Source organism: Pinus tabuliformis, chromosome 8 (genome assembly GCF_031772625.1).
Source record: "Pinus tabuliformis cultivar Carrire ecotype Pingquan chromosome 8, CPIR1, whole genome shotgun sequence".
Taxonomy (NCBI): Eukaryota; Viridiplantae; Streptophyta; class Pinopsida; order Pinales; family Pinaceae; genus Pinus; species Pinus tabuliformis.
Genome location: NC_142294.1, coordinates 647,889,191 through 647,910,675, shown reverse-complemented (window position 1 = coordinate 647,910,675; position 21,485 = coordinate 647,889,191). Strand labels below are relative to the sequence as shown.

Here is a 21,485-nt window from a genome sequence, read left to right as displayed (position 1 = left end):
ATTCGAATGCACCAATTGGAAGTTCATTCTCCCAAGAATTTTGGGGTTTTCAAAAGGATTGTTTTGAATTCCATGATTAAATCTATGATTGGCTGGAAACATATTACTTAGCAACATTTGTCATTAATAATAAGTTTAATTCTTTCATTATGTTTGCTAAGAATGAGAACACGGATCAAGATACATTCACAAAAAAAAATTTAGGTTTATATGATTGTTTTTCTAATCGAAAAGGTAAGGTTGCAAACTAGTTAAAGTTAGTTGTTATGGCACATTTTTCTACCAGTAGGAAAGACCTTCAATTTTTTGTGCAAATTATTCATGATCATATATTTATTTTTGCACATTGTTTTATATCGGTATTAATTGCTCATATATTTCTACTTGCAAATTGGGAGCAACTTTTGTGGCTACATTGGAAATTTCACTTCACTTAGCCCTGACCTTCTAGCCGGTTAGGTTAGGAGTAGGTCTAGTCACATTTTAGTTTTTCTATGCATTGCATTCACCCTACATTTTGTTCCTCATCTAGTATTTTCATTCACTTTGTTCTCTTAGTTTTTGTCTTGCATGCTCCTTTTCATGTTTTTCCTTTTCTTGTTCTGTCATGTTTTTTCTTTTGTTCTTTATTTTTTAAATAAGACCACGCATGGAAACTGCTCTTGTATAGCTCAAGAAATGATGCGGTAAAGCTCTGAAAGGGATTTGTGACACATCAATGCGTGTTTAAATTTTTGTCCCTATTCTTCTCTTGGGTCTGATAGCTTTAAAGGCAATGATCACTGAATGGAAAATAAGATTCATTCAAATAGAAATCTATAAGCGTAACCACGATGCACATATCCATTTTAAGATCTTCATTCCTTGACTCGGTATGGTAATTGAATTGTGTTTCACTTGTCAATCCAATTGACTAGAGAAGGGAAAGGATAAAACTAAGAAAGAACATATTAATTTTAGAGGTTATAACAACCTATGAGTGAATAACCTCTTTTTCTCTCAATAAGTCGGGATCCCTCTTCCACCCTTCGAAATATAAATGACGATAAACTTCCAAAGAGAATATTGAAAATAAAATAAATGGTGAAAAAAGAGAAGGGCTTGCTACATAGAGAGGTGAAGAAACTAACTTTGTTCGGGTAATGAACAGACTCCGTTCAGGTAGAGAGGTGTAAGAAAAGCAATGCATGTGTTCCTGTAGTGACTCCGTTGAGGTACTGAATAGGCTCGTTGATAGAGGAGAAACACCAAATATGGAACTAAAACTTTGATGATCTTAAACTCATGAATATATGCTATACTTCTCCTGAATTGAAACAATTGGATATTTCTAGCCAAGAAACAAAATGGGAGAGACTACATCTATAACTAAAATAAATGTGGAAGATGAGGAAATTCACATAGTGAATCAATACTTCCTAAAAGACTAGATTCTATGCCTAAATCTAGACCTAAAAAGAGAAGCTCATGTTCTTCCAGTGTGTCACCATGTGTTTTCGTTGTGACAAACATCATCCAAAAAGTTTTCTATACTTTAATTTTGGAGCCTCCTTGTGATCTTATGATCTTCCACCTCAAGTTGTTCATCATCACTTTGTGAGTGGTTAATGCTTTTATAAGGGTTCAAATCTTCTTATGACATTCTAACTATTTAAGCCACATGCTGACACATGTTTAGCTTTTGATGCTTTCATAATCACAACTAATTCTAGCAAGCCTATTAGTCCATATCCATCCTTTGAAGACAACCATTGCACAACCTTGGAAGATAGTGCCTGCACAGTCTTTGGTAATAGTAATTCTATAGTATTTAGTGGTAGACATTGCGTAGCTCTCAGACATTGCACAGTCCCTGATGACAATGCTTACACAACTGAAAAGGACAACAACCTACACAATCACTATGGACAGGCATTACGCAGTTCTAGTTGATAGTCTCTCTCACTCCTAGTTACAAGTGTATCATCATCCACTGAATTTTATCAATTGTTGGTTTTGCACGATTTTGTTTTCACAAGTGTCTCTTTCACATTCATGATTTTCACTTTTTATTTGTTTCACTTTTGCAAGTGTCGATTTTTTTTTATTTGTCTTTCCCAAGTGTCGCTTTTTCTTTCTTTATCCTTTACAGGTGTTGTTTGAACTTATTCTTACTATCACAAGTGTCGCTTTTAATTGTTTCCACATCTGCATGTATCATAATTTAGCACACCACTAGCGGCATCTCTAGTGCACTGTTCCATATTAGAGTATCTTGCATATCATAAGAATATGCATTAGACACTCTCCCATATCTTAGCGCACTTTCTTGCTGCAGTAAACACTTGTGTCGTAACTTGTATACTCCGTATCACAAAGTTACGTTTCAATTGTTGCACTTGGAGACAAGTGTAATTTCAAAGTATGCTTGTTAATTTTGGGTACTTTTTATCTCCTTGTCACATGGCTTATCATTTATGAGTGTGTGATCATGTTCAAGTCATGTGATATGCTTTCACTCTTACCTTCTTATCTCACTAGTCCCACACTAAGTCATTTTTGGAGTTCTCTCTGTCCTCGAGAGTTGCCTAATCAAAGATTAACCTTTATACCTCCTCTAACTATGAATTGTGCAGTCCTAAGCCACATTGAAGCACCTTCTGCCTTATGGAAATATACACCACATAGTCCAAGAGGACAGTCTCCCTCAACTGTGCACTGCGTGATCCTAGTGCTCAGTCACTGAGATCTATTAGTTAAACTTGCCCAATAGGTAGTCTTAATCAGTCTTACCTTGCTTTGTGCACTATACAATCACAATGGATAGTGGAGCCTCTTATAGACTCTTTCAGTGCACAACTGTATAGTCTTCTGAGCCTGATCCTCAAGCGTTGTGCACTGCTCAGTTACAGTGCCCAAACATGCCTCCCTTATCACCCTAACTTTCCAAATTGTGAAAACCCTTCACCAAGTGAGCCTCCTAATGTGCATTACATAGTTCTAGTGAGAAGTAGGCCACCTTTAGGTCACTACAACCCTCAACTACACAATCCTTGGAACCTCCTCCTCAATAAATATGCATTGTATAGTTATGGTGGCTAGTCCTACCTCCCATGTTGACTAAACCCCTCACCATGTACTATTATTTCCTCCCTTACCCCCTACTATTTATTTCATAGTTTTAGTGGATACTGAGGCCATCCCTTGGTCTCTGTGAAGCTCAACTATGCAATCCATGCCTCCTCTTCCTTGAGCATTGTGCTTTGTGCATCCTTAATCAGCAAGCTCATCAACTTGTCTCCTGGACTTCCCCACTACACATGACCTCGATAAGCCTTCCCTAATTGTGCATTACACAGTTCCACGAGATAGTGCAGTCATGCTTGGGTTCTTATAGACCTTAACTATGCAATTATTAGCTTATTTTTATTAAATCCCTTGCAAATTACCCTATCATAATCAACACTTTCCATGAGCAAGACGAGGTAGAATAGATGATTTCCATAATGATGTTGGCTTGTCATGAGTGGAATTCATTTGCAGGTGTTATCATCTTAACATGGCAAGGTGATGCTTAAGGGAACTCATGAAGGAGAGGCTACAAGAGAGCACTTGCGAAGAAGAAGGAAAAGGATGAACCATCATGAAGGACATAAACAATCTTGGCCAAAACAAAGAGATGAGAACTCATGTTGACTTGGAAGGTTCCAACACTCATCTAGACCCTTTCGAGGGTGGAGATGAAGAATAAGAAAAGACGCATCATGAAGAAGTCAAAGTCACAACAACAAATAAAAGAGATTGACCTTTATGTAATATGAAATCTTATGTCATCCTCACCAAGTCATTTCTTCTCAAAGTGTCATTACAAAAGTCATATGTATCAATGTATTTTTCCACATCACTTGTGGAATGTAATTATGTAATTTCAAAAAAGTGAGAAAATGTGTGGAAGCCCAAGGGTCTCACATGGAATGTGAAAGGTCACTAGAAAGTTCTAAAGTCATGTAGAAGCTCAAAGCTCATGTAGGAATTCAAAAAGTCATATTACGAGCTCAAGACTCATGAGGGAGGTCAAGAGTCACATGGGAGGTGAAGATTCACCTCATTTGTTATAAATACACTCTCATAGCTTAAGAGAAGGGACTTTGGACATTTCACCTTGTATTCCCTAGCTTGGAATTGGAGAGAAAATCTTTCTTTGGAGGAGCAAGTGGTGACTTAATGTTCCACTATTGGGGCTAGTTCTGCATCATTGGAATCATGTATATTGGGACTTTCACTTAATATATGAAACTCTTAGAGCCAGTGAACATTCATGCATATGTTGTGAATGATTGTAAGACTATTCTTTCATTGTTTGTGGTGTATGTTTATGTTAACACATACTAATGAAAATGAATTATTTCGTTGGCTTTTGTATGCATCTGGTTTAGTGTGCTTTGTTATTTTCTTTTATTTTCATTGTTATCTTGTGAACTAATTTATAGTTTAATCAATGATTCTTTCCATTCTCTTTTATGTCTCTTTTAGGATAATATTGTTACTTTTCTTTTATAGGCTCACTATTTATTTCCTTGTCGTGAAAGTACCTTATATACATTGCAATTGTATGCCTCACAATGTTAACTTAGTTTCTTTTTTCAAAGATTGTTTGCATAATATCTTATGTTAATAATTGTAGCCAAGGTAAATCCCTAAGAGTAATGGAAACCAAACTTATTTCCCAGTTGGGGCTCCTACTCCAAATGGTGTGAGTTCTAGTTGAGACTTCATACCGGGGATACCCACTTTGTTGGTGGATTTTCAACAATATCAACATTATCATAGGTCAACCTAATAAACCTATTAAACATATTAAACCTAGAAAAAATATGAAACATATGTCAAACTAGGTTAATGAGGTAGACCTAAGTCTACATGGAAAACTCAGAAGTTTAGATCAACCTAGTAAACCATGGTTAAGTTAGTAACTTAAGTCAAATTATTAAATATAGTAAACCTACTAAACGTAGGTCAACCTAGTAAACATAGGTCAACCTAGTAAATCATGTAAACCTAGTAAACCTAGGTAAAGCTACTAAATCTATGTCAAAGTAGGTCAACCTAAGTCAACCTAGTAAACCATGGTTAACCTAGTAGAAGTAGGTCAACCTAGTTGACTGTGGTTGACTTTAGTTTATTAATGTGGTTGTCATATTTATGTAAATAATTAACAACTAATTTATAACAACTAGTCTTTAATTAAAATTAAAAAAATGCATAAATATTAATTTATTAATTACATAACTAGTTCCAAACAACTAATTTTGGACTCTGATGCATCCTTGATATTTATTCATTAGGATCTAAGGATTTTTTCACCTTTGTCCTGAGGATGAACCACATTAGTTGGTTCAAAACGTGCACAAAATAATATTGATGTGATTAATCCTAAAGACATGCTTACTATATTATGACATTGTTTGTTGTTCATCACATTACATCTTTCTTTTTTGTTTGTCACATTGCGAAGTTGTTTATTGTTCATCACATTGCAATGTTGTTTATTGTTTTTGATGTTGGGAACAATATTAAAATTAATGCCTATGGCTACTATTGTTTTCCATGGCACCCACGTTGAATATGGTTTACTCTAATGCTCATGTTAGCTATGTTGATAATGTTAACCATAGTGGACCATAATCAAACATAGGTGGTCGATCATAGGTTACATGTGTTAATTTATAGATTAATGTATAGTAAATATGTTATCAATGTATAATAGACCTTGTAAACCTAGGTTCACCTAGTTGACTATGGTTCATTGTTCATCACATTGAAATATTGTTAGTTTTTTGTCATGTTGGGAACAATGTTGTTTCTTGTCATATTGGCACCGATGTTGACTATGATTGACTTTGTTGCTCATGTTAACCATATCCAACCATAGGTGACATCTGTTAATGTATATTTAATATGTTATCAATGTGTTAACGTGTATATTAATGTGTAAGGTAATGTGTAGGGTAATGTGCAGATTAATGTATTATTAATATATGTGATTATTGTTTTTTCCACATTTTAAGATCTTGTTTCATAAACATTGCATTGTTATGCATTTAACCTATCTTTTTCTTTTGTTCTAAATTGGAATGTGTTTGCTTTCCTTGTTATCAAGTTCATGTAAGGGTTAAATTTGATGGGTATTTACCCATGTTTTTTTATTTAATTGTCAAATATTGACCATTTTAAAATTTGCACAACACTAATCATAATTACCTAGATTTTAAAGTTGTCAATTTGATGAGTGACTTAAAAGTTTACCTCATCCAAATACATACATACATATATAAACAAATTTATAGAAAAAAAAATAGTAATTCTATTTGTTGAGACTCCAAGATAAGTATTGCATTAGAGAACACCCACAATACTAGGAATTTTAGATAAGGCTTCAAGAGAAGCATAGATTCATCCATATTGTATCTTTGGACTTATTAGAAAAATCTTGTTTCTATATTTATTCACACCATGTGATCCTACATTACACACACTCTAGCATAAAGTGTGAATATTGAAGCTTGATGCTTGAAGCTTAAAGGTTGAGACTCACACAACATGTCTACACCCATGGGCCATTTGTATTCAATATAAAACATTGACTATGCTTATTTATGTAGGTGAAATAGTTGTTTTTTGTTTGATTTTGAGTGTTTTATGTAGTTTCTTTATTGTTGGAACAATGTTGATAGGTCTCAATTTTTATAAAATGGGTTTATTTATTGGTTTGATTAAAAAACAAATATATTTTATGGTTAGATATCAAAATCATAAATTTGTGGTTACCAAGGCTATGATGCTTTCAATACATTCACACTTGAATTTAAATACAACTAGATTTGTGCCTTTTAGGTGTCAACATGTCTACACGAAAGATATATTATTTTTCCTTGTCAAAAGATTATGAATTTCTTCAAAATCTATGCCTACATATTATTATTGCTTGAAATGTTAGAATCCTCCCAAATTCTTATTTAAAATTGCTTCAAACTTGTTTTATTATTTATAAGGTCCTCCTTAAGTCCAGCTCACCAAATTGAAAGCTAATATTGATTGTTCTTCTTCAAAATACATTATAGTTAATGGGTTTGACCAAGCTACTTGAAAACTTTTCAAGAATGGTTTAGCATAATTTGTAAAATCTTTGAAATTAGTAAATAATGATATACATAATTGCACCAAATCATTGGCCAATTTGGAATTGGGAATAAACATGGCTGAATCTGTTTCATTTAAGGTAATATAAAACATATACATTTATGATATTACTTGGTTGATTCTTATTTTATGATAACAATAAAAAGTATTTTTACATTCATAACAAAAAGTTAACAAAAATACATAATACATGATATTTTTAGATGGCTAAAAATAAAATTCAAATGTCATGAGAAGGGAAATATTAAAAGGAAACTCATCATAAAAATTTTGCTCTAGAAGTAGGATTGCCCATCAAATTTATATCTTGAGCTCACGACCTTTTTAATTACATCTATTTACATAAAGATTGACACATTTTTTTCATACTTTATGACATTGATACATCTTTGTGATATTGCAATGCTAATTTTTTAACATTGTTGTATATGGCCAATAGTGTTTGTCACATTGTGATGTCTATGGTAAATTGTGGTAACTGTGGGTGAACATTGTTAGTCATGGTTGTCAATGTTTAACTATAAATAAATATGGTTGACCATGTTCACTACGGTTAACCATGTTGTTAAGCATGGGAGGCCATGGTGACCATTGATGACTATAGTTGAACTAATTCGATGATGTTGAATATGGTTATACTATTAAAAAAGTTATAAAGTTATTGTTATTATTATCATTTTTATTATTACTAAACCTTTTAAAACATTTATCATGGTTGACTAAATTTGACTAATTTCAACCATGATTGATTATAGTTGAATATGGTTGACTTAGGTTGATTATTAACATGTTGGGCATGATTTGTATGGTTAACTATAGGCTTGTTCAACAAAATACCTTCCATTAATAATGTGGGAACACAATGTACATATTGACTATGATTTACAAAGTCAATCATGTCTCACATGTATATATAATATATATATATATAGAGAGAGAGAGAGAGAGAGAAAGGGGTGTAAATTAATATATTATTTATATTTTTTGATTTAAGACTTTTGTGATTCATATTGTTTGTGATACTATTTAGATTAATCACATAATTTGTTGTTTGGTTAACTTTTAAAATCATCCAATGTGATTCATCCTCAAAACAAAGACAAATATATTATTAATATATTAGTATATTATATTAAACATAATATGTACATAAATATATAATTAATGCATTAATATATTAATATATGTATTAATATATAATTATAAATTTATTAAAATTTAAGACATATTATAAAATTATTAATAAAATACATAAACATTATTTAAAAAGTTTTTAAACTTTATTATTAAATATTATTAACAAAATTTACAAAATATTATTAATAACTTTAAATTTTAATTTCTATTAATAAAATTTTTTATTGTTAAAATTTATTTAAAAAATTAATAATAAAAATTAAATACAATTTAATACCAAAAATTACAAGACAAAAACTTAGAACTATACCATGATGAGGATTACAGCTGATCAATTCAAGCCAATGCTCCAGAAACGGTGATCGCATAATTCGAAGGTGGAAGAGAGATTCATGTATATCGTCGGTGGGGGTCGTCATACTGTAGGCTCTCCTGAACGACTCCATTTATAAAGTGCTCGCTGACTTGATATTTAATTATCTATATGAGGAAAGATGAAAATGGAATTTGTCCGCATTTAATGTATATGCCTACACAACAAATCAAAATGGTTTCGTGTCTTTTCACTTCCTATAAAATTCTAACATATGATAATGGGTGTGGACCCATCTATAGCTGGTGAAAGTTCAAATTTCCTTTCGTAACTTGACTTGCATTGACTTGCATGAAGCATGGATACAATTCTGTACCAGGCATGGCTATGGAAACAAAATTTTCTGATGTTCGTAACTCATCGAACTATGGAAATAAAGCAGATTCGGCATAGAAATCTATGTCAGCATTTGCGAATAGTAGCGACATATTGGAACAAAGGTGCTTGCATGTGAGCTGGAAAATGGTATTCAAACTTTTGGCAACCACATTCATTGAATGGACAAAACTGTAACGTTTTGGAAGATTCCAGAAGTTTAGAAAGAATCTTAAACTTCAATTTTTATTATTAAACAATCATGTTATGATTAAAAAATGCAGGTCTTTGAGATCAAGTTACAAGTTAATATATTTAGTGTTTTGTAAATTAAGGTATAATATATTTTTAGGGTTTAGTAAATTGAGAGATAAACACAGGACGGAAGATCTACTCAGACAGAAGATCTGGGTGCAACTTAAGGCATAAACTTAATTTAAATAGATTTATGGTACGTTACTTCCCCCGAGGGTGGGGAAGAAATGTCGAAAATAATTAGTTTGTTAATAGATATTAAATGAGCTGGGTTGTATATTTTTATTGTTGGATTTTAGTATATCAGTTATTTAAATATATACAGTTTTTACTCATTTAATTTTCATTACCAAACTATATATTTGATGCATAGAAGAAAAGTTTGAAATCTGAGGTGACCACTTAGATGCCTTGATAGATGTTTCCGCCCACCTTAAATGTTAGAATTTGGTGTGGAAGTAGACATATACAGCCCTACTCATTTATTTATTACTGAGGAAAAAAAATTGAAGTCTGAACCCACCTCCTGCGAGGGCTGGTAGTCTGAACCCACCTCCTGCGAGGGCTGGTAGATGTTTCAGTCAGCCTTGGGCGCTAGAGGTTGGTGTGGAGGGCAAAAGCCTCGATGACTTTGCTATGAATTTATTAATATTATTTTATATATTAATAAAAATAAATTGATATAGATTAATAAAAATAAATTAATACATAAAATCTATATATTTACATGATTTTTTTAAATGGTATATTGTAATATTTAATTATATGAAAAATATTTATTTTGATTGCTATGTTTATTTCAGAATATATATTTTAAAATTTTAATTTATTTTTAAGTTAGTCATGTTCTTTTAATTAATTTATTTTAAATTAATTAATTAATTAAAGAAAATCTCATATCAATATGTGTCATATTGATAAGTCAAAGTATTGGTCCATGATATTGTAAAAACAACTATTTACAAGGAGTGCATTTCTATTGTAAAGTGAGAGTCAATTTCTACAATTAAAAATATGTTTTCATGATTCCTAATGTACATGTTTGAGTCATATATTAATTCTTTTTATTTAAAATAATAATAATAATTTTAAAAAAACTATAATTTAGTTAATTTTTATAATTTTTTAAATCAAATTAATGGAAATATATATAGAATAAATATTTTGTTGTTAACACGTCTAAAAACATTTACTAATCATTTAATTTATATCATTATAATAACATAACCTATATTAATAAACATATTAAAAAATAATAAAACATTGAAAATTTAAAAATATTATAATAAAAAAATTTATTATTTTTGTAACATTAAAAAAATTGAAAACATTAAATATTTTATCTTAATATATTTGAAATATATCCATATTTTAAAATAATTATTATAATACCAACCTTTTAACCAATAAAGATATAATAGTTAGAAACCTTTTTAAAAAAATCACATTTGTTTTCTCGGAGAGTCACATATTCTGTATTCAATGTAATTTTACATCGACATTAATAGCAAACATGGTCGTGAAAATTTTATAACTAATATTCAGTAAATAAAATATGATTTTTTAAAATGTGAAAAATAAAAACATACCTCACATTTTTATATTTTTACAATAACATTGATAGCAACTATTTTTTCATAAAACAGAAACGCTTACTGACCCACGATCAGGCGGTGGTTTGAATCAAAATATCTTCCTCGATGAGCACTTTTCAAGATTGAAAGCCTAAATTCGCTGAGCCCATTCTATGAAGAACGTACACAAATATCAAAAACCATTCTAACATGCCAGAGTCGTTGTCGGATTTTCACCTCGGCTCCAGAGAGTCGGATGTAGGATCGGGAGCTACAGAGTGAATAACGGAAGGTGTCGAAGACGAAGTTGCTGTACTGCTTGATGTTTTGTCGTCATCATTAACTTTACCACTTTTCAATTTGTGAGGCCCGCCGGCGTTATCCAGATCTACGAAAGCAGGCTGTGTGGGCGAAGGAAGATGTTCGGTCTCACTTGTCAGCATCGCCACCACCCGGAACATCGAACGCCGTAACGCAGCAGCTGCTTCCGTGCACAGAAGGCCAATTTTAATCACTCCAATCCCTTCCTCCGAGGAATAACTGCCCTCCAATGTGGGATCTATAATTTCTAAAGCTCTATCTGTTGTATATAGTCTCTATGTCTGCTTTGTCATATCAACAAAAACATAAAAATTGTTGGTGTACATGCACTTAGACTAGCTTTGTTGGTGTACATGCACCTAGATTAGCTCCAGTTAACTTATTGCTTGCCTGTGGCACATGTACACATTAACATAAGATAAAGCACACTTAGCTTTAGTTAGATTTAGTTATTGCATGTACAACTAAGCTTAACTTAGTTGTTTTTATGTATTTATTCTAAAACTAATATTGTAGAATCAATTTCAATTCTTTTCTCAATTCTTATTCGCTTCCTTCCTTCTCTTGCAAGCTTGTTTATTGTTTTGCAGATCTAGATCTGTGTATCTCAAAAATCTTATGGTATCAGAGCACAGGGATTTGTAATCAGTGCACAAGCAATTTTATTTGCAGGTTCAGAAAATTGAAGCAACAACAAAGAATGGAGTTTAAATTGGAGTTTCCACAATCGGCAATTCTCACTCCATATAATTATTTCAAATGGAAGCCAAAGATTCAACTTCATCTCAGAAGTAGAGGCTTATTTTGAATAACCATGGAAACGGAAGTTGAACCAACATCGGCAATGGAGAAAACAAGATATTTCAATCGCATGGACGAGGCCTTTGGCATCCTATGTTTATCTATTTCTCCGGAACTGCTATTTCATGTTGAATCATGTTCAACTCCAAATGAAGTATGGAAAAAATTGGAAGGATTGTTTGGAAAACAAGATGAAATGCAAGGTCACATTCTCGAAAATGAGTTAAACTCATTAGATCCGAGAAACTTTGAGAACATTCAAGATTTTTTCACAAGGTATAAAGCGTTGTTGGTTCAGCTGAAAGGATGCGGGATCGACAAATCCAAGCAAGAAAATCAGTTGATTCTTTCCATTTTATCAAAACTTGGTCCAGAGTATGCAATATTCGTCTCTACATTCCACATAGTCAGATCTGCAACTGGTGCAACTTGGAAGATGCCCTCACTGGATTCTTTTATTCAGTCTTTGATGCATGAGCAAGATAAGCTCATCAAAATGGGCACACTTAAAAATTCCAAAGCGCATGCACTTACTGTGCATGCAAAAGGAAAGGCAAATTCCAAAGACCATTAGAAAGAAAAAAGGAAGAAGGATCCTGATCCAAGAAAGGGAGGACATCCCAAACCCCCTGATGGATCATCTAGCTCAAAGGAAAGGAAAGGAACGAAAGGGCAATCAATGTGCAATTATTGCCACCGTGGTTTTCATCCTGAATCTGCATGCATGAATAAGACTATAGATCTTATGGCGCAGACACTCCAGCAACACAATCTTGGAGACCACATTCCTGAGAATGCTAAGAAGAAGTCTGGAGAAAAGGCACCAGATCCAAGAGGTAACGGGCATGCTTTGATTGCTCTTCATTCTGCACCAAAAAAATGGATCATCGATTCAGGAGCTTCACATCATATGGCTTCTTCAAAGGAATCATTTTCTTCTCTACATGCATACTCAGGTCCTCCCATTCTCATGGGGGATAATTCTGCAGTTGCAGCAACTAGACAAGGAAGAGTGAAATTCGAAGATGGAAGTTTTGAAAATGTCTTGCATATTCCAAGGCTTTCTGTGAATCTTCTCTTAGTGTATCAGATGACACACACAAGAAGCGGAAGGAAAGTGGAATTTACCACAGATTCCGTGAGCATTTATGACATGCAAACCAATTTGAAGATTGCATCTGGCAAGGTAAATGATCAATCTCGTCTGTATACATTTTCTGATTTTGTTCCTCAATCAGATTCTATTTTGCTACTTACGCATGCAAATGAAGAAAGTAGGATTTGGCACGAGAGATTTGGGCACTTCAATTTCAGATATATGCAACAACTTAGTAAGCAAGGGATGGTCAAAGGATTGCCAACCATTGAATTTTCAGATGGTGTTTGTAATGGATGTGCTCTTGGAAAGCATCCACAAGAAAAATTCGAGAAGGGGCATGCATGGAGAGCCTCTTCACCTTTGGAACTTGTACACAGTGATCTCATGGGTCCATTTCTGGTGCTTTCAATGAGCAAAGCAAGATATGTGTTGTCATTTATAGATGATTACACGAGATTCACTTGGGTTTACTTCTTGAAACTCAAGTCTGAAGTTTTTCAACATCTAAAGATTTTCAAAGCGCATGCAGAAAATCAGTCTGGAAAACGCATCAAAATACTCCGCACAGATAATGGGACGGAATATGTCAAAAAAGATATCAAGAATCTTTGTGATGAAGCAGGCATACAGTTACAGCATGCAGTTCCTTACACTCCACAGCAAAATGGCGTGGCTGAAAGGAAAAATTGATCTTTGAAAGAGATGGCTAATTGCATGTTGCATGCAAGATCTCTTCCGTCAAAATTGTGGGCCGAAGCTATTAATTGTGCCTCATACATCCAGAACAGATCTACTCATAAATCTGTTACTAAAAAAAACACCTTTTGAGGCTTGGACTGGCATGCAACCTGAAGTTAGTCATTTCCGCATTTTTGGATCTCGAGCATGGGTCCGCATTCCTCTAGAGAAGAGAAAGGCTTTGGAGCCTCAAAGCAAAGCATGCATATTTGTTGGATATTCTGATGAAGTCAAAGGGTACAGATTGCTTGATATTCACACTGAAGAGCTCTTTATTGAAAGGAGTGTAAAGTTTGACGAAGATATTTCGCATGCACCAGTAGATGAACTTGTTACCAAATTTTCATCACCACTCATTGATGAGTATGCAGATGAAACTTCAGACCAACATTCTGATGAAGATGAGTCTTTTCTTGTGACCCCTATTAGACCACCAGTTGTTGAACATCAAGATCATACTTCTGCATGTAGTTTGGAAGATTCTCGACCACCTTCAACACAAAAATGGCGCAGCATGAGTGATATCCTTGATGATCCTGCCTCTATCCCTCTGTTTGAGGAAGATCCACAAGCACTATTAGCTATGGAGCCATCCATGCCCATGCATGCTTATATGATGCATGGATCTGATCCACAAACTTATGCAGAAGCAAATGGGCACCCTGAATGGGAAGCCGCCATGGATGAGGAATATAACTCTCTCATTGAGAACCAGACTTGGGAAGCCGGTCAACAATATGACGAAGAGCATGTCAAGCTCCGTCATCTCGCCAGCGACATGCTGCTGATCGCCGGGAAAGTGGACGGAATTCCTTCTAGTTTGCTCAAGATAGCAACCTTTTTTCACAGAACGGGTGTAATTTGGCACAAAATCCACAAATTTGAACTCGCTGCCTCGTGCTTTGAGAAGGCCACGGAGCTGATTTCCAAATCCAAGGAAAATGAGAATTTGTCTTGTGACGGTGAAGAGGGGCGGAAATTTTCATTTGAGCTCCTTATTTCGAGGGCTAGAATGGCCTAGGAAATGTCTCAGAGGACGCTCACCTGCACCTTGCTTGGCAGGGCCAAGGGGCTCTTCTTAGACGCAACGGAACGTTACCGTGAGCTTGTGGAACAATATTTGTATTTCGGAAAGACTATGTTGGCTAAAATGGAAGAAGGAGGCATCGCCGATGGTGATTCCGTAAAGTTTTTAAACCAGGCTTTTGAGATTTGCTCAGAAGCTCTTGGGAAATGCCTGGCGAAGTCCGACGAAAGAGTTTTGCTAGAAAACGTGAGGCTCAAAACGCTTCAGTATCTTGCCACGGCTCATCTTCAGGCGGAAAACTTTGAAAGCGTTCTGAAATGTGTGGCCATTCTCAAAGACGAGTCGGATCATCCGACGACTCCGTTTCTGGCTTTGAAGGCGTACATAGGTTTGGGTCTCAGTGAAGACGCTGAGAAGGAACTTAGTGCACTTCTTGGACACAATGGGGCACCTTTGGATATTTGCATTTCTGCGGTTGAGATATTTATTCAGTGCGGCTCTGGCGGTTGGGAAATTGCCAGATCTGCATTTTTTCGGCTGCAGAATTGTTTTCCCTCTTTCCTCCATTTTTATGCATTGTATATGGGTACCTAAAAGGGCCGTGTTGCCGAGACTCATTCATTTTGAATCACACTCACCTAAGTTATGCTTAAGGGGGGGTGTTGGTGTACATGCACTTATACTAGCTGTGTTGGTGTACATGCACTTAGACTAGCTGGGTTGGTGTACATGCACCTAGATTAGCTCCAGTTAACTTATTGCTTGCATGTGGCACATGTACAAATTAACATAAGATAAAGCACACTTAGCTTTAGTTAGCTTTGGTTATTGCATGTACAACTGAGCTTAACTTAGTTGCTTTTATGTATTTATTCTAAAACTAATATTGTAGAATCAATTTCAATTCTTTTCTCAATTCTTGTTTGCTTCCTTCCTTCTCTTGCAAGCATGTTTATTGTTTTGCAGATCTAGATCTGTGTATCTCAAAAATCTTACAAAAACTTTAGTTAGCAATGGATGCCATACTATAAAGAATTGAGAAAATTGACACTCGAAAGATGACATGGACATAAACCATACTCCTTCGATGAGAAACTCCATGTCTTCAGACGAACTCCGATTCTTTCTTCCGCTGATAATCTCAAGTAGAAGCACTCCAAAGCTGAATACATCGGCTTTCTTTGTCAGTTGTCTGCGTAAGGCGTATTCAGGGGCCATGTAACCTCTGCACAGTGTCTTACGCTATCAAATTCCCATGACCCACTTCAAAATAATATGATCTATATTTAGATTAGATAGGATTAGTTCATTGAGGTAAACTCTAAATCATGTTTTTATGGTAGAAATGGATTCAGCACCATCAAAAACATATAAGGCACCTAAAATCTTAAAGTTTAACAACTCTAACTTAGATTTACAAAAATCCCTGCTATATTTTCTCAAAATATAGCAAGAATTTCCATGACTTTCAAGGCAAAAAAGCAGTCTGGTTAGACTACCACTATTTGGATATGCCAGTTTTGTTTCATGTACTGTAATTAATTAATGGCTTTGTCTCCTTGGCCCACACATTTACCTGGAAAGTTGTTTTTAGTTTGAATCTACAGAATTTTTTTTTCAAAAAAACTGATTATAAGAGTGTCGAAATTGCTCTCATCCAGAGATCTCTGGTCATCCAAAATCCTGAAAGTTGAATGTAAGATTTCCCAAAATCTATGCTAGAATTTGAAAAAAATCATGTCATAATTTCCACTATTTTCTCTGTGCTAACTTATGTCTCCTCTTTTATTAAAACAATTAATTGAAAACTAAGAAAATTTTAATGACCGAATAAATTAATTTTCTATACTTTTTCCAAAAAAAAATTGTTAATTTCATTTTTTTCTAAAAAATATCATATAAAATTATTTTATATTAAAAATAACCCAAAAAATAAAATAAATTAAGATTACAAACATTTTGCAATTTATATATTAAATCTCATTCAAATTTTACATATTAAATCTCATTAAAAGGGCAAAATTTAGACCAACTAAAAAGGGAAAAATTTAGATGAATTTCCATTCTTCAAATTTTCCTATTCTTACAATGTTCCTGCAACTCTAGTGCTGACATGGCTCTAATCTTCTGCAAAGAATCTGGCCAACCCAAAGTCTGCTATTTTGGGTTTATGTTTATCATCGAGTAAAATATTGCTGGCTTTAATGTCTTTGTGGATGACCCGAATCTGAGATTCCTCATGAAGATAGGCCAGACCACGTGCAGTTCCAACTATGATTCCGTATCTCTCTTTCCAGTCAAGCATATGACGTTTTGTTGCATCTGCAACGTATCAGAGATCATAAATATATTACCTAAAGATAAATATAAAATAAAGGAATCCAAAAACCATCCAGGGGTTAAGAACAAGTAGATACCGAATAGAAACTTGTCAAGGCTACTGTTCTCGAGGTATTCGTACACTAGTAGCCTTTCTGAGCCTTCAACCGCGCAACCAAGCAATTTCACCAGATTTCTGTGTTGAACACAACTGATGAGATTCGCTTCATTCAGAAATTCAGCATCCGCATGTCTTGTACGCATATAGAGCCGTTTAACTGCAACCACCCTGCCATCTGGGAGAACCCCCTGCAGATCGACAAACGTCAAAATGTCTTTTTTATTTCTTGAATTTTAGTAGGTGCTGCTATTTCCGAATATCTAATTTATTTAATTGAAAGAGATATTAAGCTCTCACGTTATAGACGGATCCAAAACCTCCGTCTCCAAGTTTGTTCTCTAGATTGAAATTGGAAGTAGCTTCTCTCAGAATGTCATACCTGAAAATGAGCTCTAGATTGGCTATGGTCGGCCCTAGGATATAATTCTCTTCCCCACCTGCGAAAACAATTACAAGGTGTTTATTTATGTTGCACACAACATAATCAGAAGCGTCTTAGATCCTTAACAATGAATAAGTTAGCTGCAATTTCAGGACCTTCGGTTCGATAAATCTCCTCTGGACATTTCAGAAGAGAGAAAATATTCCACTTCCAAAGAATTATTACTGCAATTAATACAATTGTAGCGGCTACTACACCCAGACTTATACCCAAGACGCTAGGTTTCTTGCCTGCTGATATTTACACAAAATCGTCAGTAACCAGTAATCTATGTTTTAGTTAAGCAGAAACAAATGAAATCCTACAAAACCCGTGTATTCCTCGACAAAACAAAATTAACAGAGGACGCGGGAGGACTTCCCATTGGTGGCAGCGATGGTGTCGGTGATAGAATGGTAGCGTTGAAAAATTCATAAACCTCGTAACGCAAGTAGCAGTTCCGAGATCCGAATTGTGCCCCAAGAGCTCCACTTTGGCAAGCAAATATATTTTCTACGGCAAGAGTCAGGCACGATCCGGAGCCTGTGCGGCACAGATCTCTCCAACACTGTGCTAAGCTGTATATGGTCTGCGATATATTACCAGGCGCAGCGACTGAATCTGCAGCGAAAAGTTTGGGGCTCTGTTGAGCATTAGCGGTACTATTTGAGAGCAAGGCTCTCACAGCAGTTGTAAACTGCTCTGGCTGACTGTTGTTCCCAGTGTTGCAAAGAATAATACTTGGTGTCCCATCCATACTCTCAATATAGTTGTAAAAATTATGATCGTCGTAACGCAAGAAGCAGCCGTCTAGTTGAATCAATCCAGAAGTTTTTTTTCAAACCTTAACAAGATTTGCTTTAGCCGTGGATGCGCACTGTGTGCAATTGAAAGAATCTAAATCTCCCCTGCACTGGACAAGCCCGTGAACAGTACTATTGCTGTTTGACCCCCGAATACTAGAGGTATAGAATCCGCTGGCATAAACATTGTTCACTAGTGAATCCAAAACCTTCTTTAGATTAACCTGAAACGCACTCCCGTTTGGATATGTATAATACCTGCAATTGCTCCAAACGGTAGAAGTCTCTGGGTCAGCTGTTTCAAAGCGTATACTTGTACATAGACAGAGGATAATTAAAATGCTTCCCATTAAGTGTTTCATCGCCATCGCCAAACCCAGCTTCTTCGTGCCCTACCTCGGTTTGAGCTGACAGAATGGCATAGTTGGAGGTGCTCTTGTAATCAAATGCGTTGTAAAGTTCAAGGTGTACATTTATCAATTTTGCACACAGGCGTCCCAAAGGGGTTTTCTACGTGCAGAATACGCCAAGGTGTAGGATATTCTAATTTAGATACGAAATGTAGTACAATCAGATTGTGGTTCAGATTAGTATATTGCATTTTCCTATGTTATATTTATATTTCATTTTCATTTAGTTATTTCAACCACATTTAGTTATTTTCATTTTCTTTTGTTTTTCAGATAAAAAAAACGATTCCTTTCATTTCTTTCCAAGCACATGCGCGACTAACTTGTGAAGCGAAGGAAATGTGTCGTCTTTCTGCTGCATACGTCTCTGTCTCCATTAAGCAGAGAGGGACTCAGTGCGACCCGCTATCGACGTGGTGGTCGCGTTGGTACATGTTGATGATGATGATGGTGGTGGTTAACATTCACTAAGACCAAATTGGTTTATGGGACCTATAATTTCTTAATTTCTAATTCTCTGGCTCCTTGTCTTTCTTGGCGAGATTGGTGATGTAGCTTTCTTTTTCTTCTCTACGGTTTTCCAACTTCCTTTATCTTGTATCTCCCAGTGGGAGAAGAAGTTTGGTCTAGGATATCTGCTTAGCTGTTAAATGAAGATTTATTTTTCATGTTATTCGAAACCTCATAACTGTCAATGCTTGAGGGGTTGTTGAGTTCACATTTTTGTTGTTGGGCGGGGCTTTCCCCCTGCTTGTCTTGAGAGTTGTTTTTATCTTGCCCGATTTCTTGTAATTCAGAGTTTTCTGAGTATTCTTTTTGAATGATGGTGTAGTGTTCTTTTTGTGCTCCTTCCCACCATGTAGATCTGTGGTGATCTGTTGCAATAAAGTATTCCACAATGTAAATTTCTATTTCACTAATTTATTGGTTACAGTAAATGTATTGTTGCAATAAAATATTCTACAATGTAAATTTCCATTTCATTAATTTAATGGTTACAGTAAATGTATTCCCAATTCATTGATTTACTGCTTTTCGGAGCAACCATAATTTATGCTAAGTCACATGAACATGGATTTAGATGTTCTTTTCTCATGGGTGAAATTTCTAACACAATGACGAAATCTATAGAGGCTTAAAATAATAATTGAGATGTTTGAGAGTTGTACTTGATTATTAGTTAAACGGAATAATGAACATGAATATAGATGTTCTTTCCTCGTTCGTGAAATTTCTAACACAATGACGACATCCATAGAGGCTTAAAATAATAATTGTTCTAGTGGGGATTGTTATTGTCACAGATGGATAGAGAATGATAAATTTAATGTCATAACTTTAGTATATTTTAAAAAATGATTTAGTTTAATAAATTAATGTTAAAGGAGAAAAATCTTAATGAATTAATTGAATCTTTCGGACTCATTTCAATTGAATGTTTCACATACCTGACCTATTAAAAAAGATACCTGGCCTATTAAAAAGAATTGGACCATGTTGATGTCTACAAAATCATTTGTGAATAAGTTGTCACATTAACACAATGAGTTAGGTGGATAGTCTCGTTTATTATTTTAAGGTTTTAATGAATTGTTAAAGTAATTCATTATTATATGTATTATATGTGTGAGTAATGTTTAAGGAAGAAAATTGTGTAATTAAATAATATTGTAAGAATAATGGGATGAACTATGTAGCTTTGTTATATGATCTTAATCAAGAAGTTTATCAAGAAGAAAATATGTCAAAGAAAATTATGAAATTGAAACATTTTTTATAAGAAGATATTTAAAATTAGGTAATTTTTGTGAGAGAACCTCAAAGTTGTGTGGAAGACCAAGAAGTAGGAAAAGGAGTCTGGTTGGCGACATGATTTAGTGGAAATGCCATGAAAAATGAATAAGTGACAAGAATCTCAAGGACATATTCAAATTTGGTTGTTTGATTTCAAAGTCTCCACTCACATGAGTTTTTCATAGAAATTGGTTGGTGGAATATGAACAATGTGATAGTGAAAAAGGAATACTTTCTCAAGTGACAAATTGAGATATGGAATCCTTAGGTGCTAATGCATATAGGTGAGACTCAAAGATGGAAGGATCAAGATAATTCTTGTTGTGAAGCATGTGTTAAGTTTGGCATGAAATTTTCTCTTCACAAGATGAATTTTAGATGTGAGAATGGAGGTGATATTCATTAAGGATACATAAATATTGGCTCACAAAGCATTGATATTAACTAAACTTGTGAGGTTTGGTACCCTTAGAAAACATGATGTAGTTACATGTTGTAGATAGTGGATCAACATCAAAGAGTATCAATGGTCTAAGCAAGGAGGATTAATGGTGTGATCTACGGATCACAAGCTACTCATGACCTTCTTCAATATAGAAATTAAAGTTGAAAAGGAAATTGTATTGTTTATCGGTATTCTTAGAGGTTAAGTGGTAGTTAGCTTGGTCCATTTAAATGTATGTAGGCCACTTAGTGGAGACTATCCATTAGTGGGAAAGGAAAGAGAGTTGTTCAAATACAAATATGAAAATTTTCCAGAAGTGAAGTACTACACCTAAACATTATAATTTTGTTACC

The 21,485-nt window shown here is 34.5% G+C and overlaps 1 pseudogene; it reads right to left on the bottom strand.

Moving 5' to 3' along the window:
- Positions 1 to 11,066: 11,066 nt before the first annotated feature.
- Positions 11,067 to 19,270, bottom strand: LOC149237201 (cysteine-rich receptor-like protein kinase 2; annotated as a pseudogene).
- Between the last annotated feature and the right edge of the window lie 2,215 nt (positions 19,271 to 21,485).